This window comes from Sinocyclocheilus grahami, unplaced genomic scaffold (genome assembly GCF_001515645.1).
Source record: "Sinocyclocheilus grahami isolate Dianchi unplaced genomic scaffold, SAMN03320097.WGS_v1.1 scaffold1528.1, whole genome shotgun sequence".
Classification (NCBI taxonomy): domain Eukaryota; kingdom Metazoa; phylum Chordata; class Actinopteri; order Cypriniformes; family Cyprinidae; genus Sinocyclocheilus; species Sinocyclocheilus grahami.
This window is the reverse complement of record NW_015506707.1, coordinates 133,780-136,625: the sequence shown is the minus strand read 5'-3', so window position 1 is coordinate 136,625 and position 2,846 is coordinate 133,780. Positions and strand designations below refer to the sequence as shown.

At 37.4% G+C, this 2,846-nt stretch overlaps 1 long non-coding RNA gene across 1 annotated transcript in view; it reads right to left on the bottom strand.

The window, feature by feature from the left end:
- Positions 1–1,599, bottom strand: part of LOC107570972 (uncharacterized) — a 34,073-nt gene extending 32,474 nt beyond the window's left edge. Inside the window, exon 1 of the long non-coding RNA XR_001607116.1 lies at positions 1,523–1,599. This is a non-coding gene — a long non-coding RNA (uncharacterized lncRNA). The remainder of the gene's footprint in view (positions 1–1,522) is intronic.
- Between the last annotated feature and the right edge of the window lie 1,247 nt (positions 1,600–2,846).

Below are 2,846 nucleotides of genomic sequence, written 5' to 3'. Positions count from 1 at the left end.
TGATGTTCAGCAGCTCTTCTGATGCAACGATCACCGTTAAAGTCAGCAGTTACTATGATAAATATGATCTTAGCTTAAACGCACAGCATTAATTCATGTACAAACCACAGACTGGCCATTAATATCCAACACTCTTAAAAAGGCATTTAATCCATTAATGGATATCAGCAACCTATTCTACCACAAACCATCACCTTCAATCTGGATTATTAAATTATTTAGAGTCTCCCAGAGTTTTCTTGATGCCACCTGCTCGCCTGCAGTGCATTGTTAAACATTTCAAACATCAAATTCCCTTTAATAAATACTGACTAACAGCACATGTATCTAGAGTCTGCGTTCATCTGTTAGCGGTATAATATGAGCATGTTACTGTACGTGACTGAAGACAAAGATCTTCACTTTAGACTATATTATAAAGCAATTATGAAGAGCGAATTGTGCACACAGATTGCATTGCTTTTTGTTTGTATTGCTTAGCATCCAATACAAAATTAAAATACAATACAATACAAAATTCAAACCCAAAGGCGTTATTAGGTATAATGGTCATCATTTCATGAATTACTGCCATCAAGATTAGAAAATGCACACAATCATCTCTTGTAATAAACGTTTGTTTACTACCACCAGTTTTGGGGGTAACACTACAAGTAACGTGAGTTATGTAATCAGATTACTTTTTGTCAAATAACTAGTAAAGTAATGCATTACTTTACTAATGAGTTACTTTCTCGAGGTAACGCACGCCAGTTACTTTGTGTTCCCTTTTTTTTTCTTATTCATTTCTCTTTTGGTGTGAAAGGGCTTTAACATTTGCCAAAAATAGAACTTTTTATATTTAAAAACTAACAAGCAAGACCAGCCCAGATGAGAAAAAAGTAACACAAAAGTAACACACCTTACTTTCCTTAAAAAGTCATGCAATTGGTTACTGTTTTAGGGATTAATGCAATATTGTAACGCATTGCTTTTAAAAGTAACTTGACCACCACACATATATAAATATCAACTGTTTAGCATTCTGGTACTGTCTTGTATCTGTGAAGGATAAATGCAATGCTGGCCTAGATACTGATCAAATGAAGTTCGAAGTACGAAGATTTCAGTAGCTTTACATCAAGAGTATACAGTACAGATCTGACTTAAAATGCTTTCTAACAGAGGAACAGAGGCAAAAATTCCAACCAAATAGAGTTTTTAAGAGAGATTCGATGGGCTTGTCTCCTGTAACATCCTCCCTATGTCATTCACACACAAAAACTGTGCCAAACGTAGAGCTTGTGTGCCAAACTGAGCTGTCTGTGTCTCAGGAGAGGCGAGAAACACCCTGGGAGGCATTTCCCAAAAGCATCATCAAGCCTAAAGGAGATCGTAGGAGGCTTGTGAAGCTTTTGAGGAATGCATTTCTGGTGTTTCAGAGTAATTATCAGATTTTACTACTTTCAACTAAAGTCTTTAGGGCAGCAGTTTTCAAATTAGAAAACTTAGGGGGGAAAATCTGGCTAAAAGCTCATTTTACCTCTTTGTGGGCTTCACTGGAAATGCGGTTGGTGTAGCGCAGAACTTCCAGCTCCATGTCAGTCTTCAGCAAACGACCGCAGACAAACAGAGAGAGGGGTAATGATAATCATCATAAAAATATGCATATGAAGATATACAATTTTATACATCAATATGCTACGCATTAAAAAGAGACTTTACCACACTCTCAGAAAAAAAGGTACAAAAGCTGTGACTGGGGCGGTACTTTTTCAAAAGGTACACTTACAATATGGACTCTTTAGGTACAAAGGTGTGCCTTTTGAAAAGGTACCGCCCCAGTGACAGTTTTTGTACCTTTTTTTCTGAGAGTACAGGGCTGTTCTCAGTCACTTAAAAACTGTTCACAGACACACATATACTACTGTTCAAAAGTTTGAGATCGGTAAGATTTGCTCACCACGGCTGCATTTATTTGATCAAAAATACAGTAAAAATGTGAAATTATTACAATTTAAAACAGCTGTTTTCTATATGAATATCTGTTCAAATGTAATTTATTCCTGTCAATCAAAGCTGTATTTTCAGCATCATTACTCCAGTCTTCAGTGCCACATGATCTTCAGAAATCATTCTAATATGCTGATTTGTTGCTCAAGAAACATTTCTGATTATTTCTGATCGTGCTGCTCATTTTTCAGGAAAGTTCGAAACAGAAATCTTCTGTAACATAATACATGTCTTTACTGCCACTTTTCATCAATTCAATGCAGCCTTACTGAATACATTTCTAATAAATTTCGTACTGACTTCAAACATACTGGCCAGAAAGTTGAATGAAGAACAAACTTCTCTGATAAAGTTACAGTCCTAAACTTAGCCTAAACCCAGCAGGACTGACGTCAGAGAAATCAGCACTTTGTCACTCGTTAGTGTATTTTTCTTCACCTCCACCATCTATTCCTGATCGAGCGTCTTCGTTTATGTCTTAATGCTGCTGCCTGCATTACTGAAGCAACTTGACATCACCTCCTATGACTCAGTGTGAATGTGCCAACTTTCTAACAACACATCTAAACATATCACTGCACACACTCACACACACACACACACACACACTGCAGTAACCCATGGTTACGATCTGCCACCTGATTCTTATCAGCAGCTCCATAGCACTGAACACTTAACACACGGATCACTTACACCAGGAATTCTCTCTCTCTCTCTCTCTCTCTCTCTCTCTCTCACACACACAATCGCAGAGAGACATTCACACACACACAGGTTTGTTTTGTGAAAAGTGGGGACTCTCCATAGGCATAATGGTTTTTATACTGTACAGACCGTATATTCTATTGCCCTAC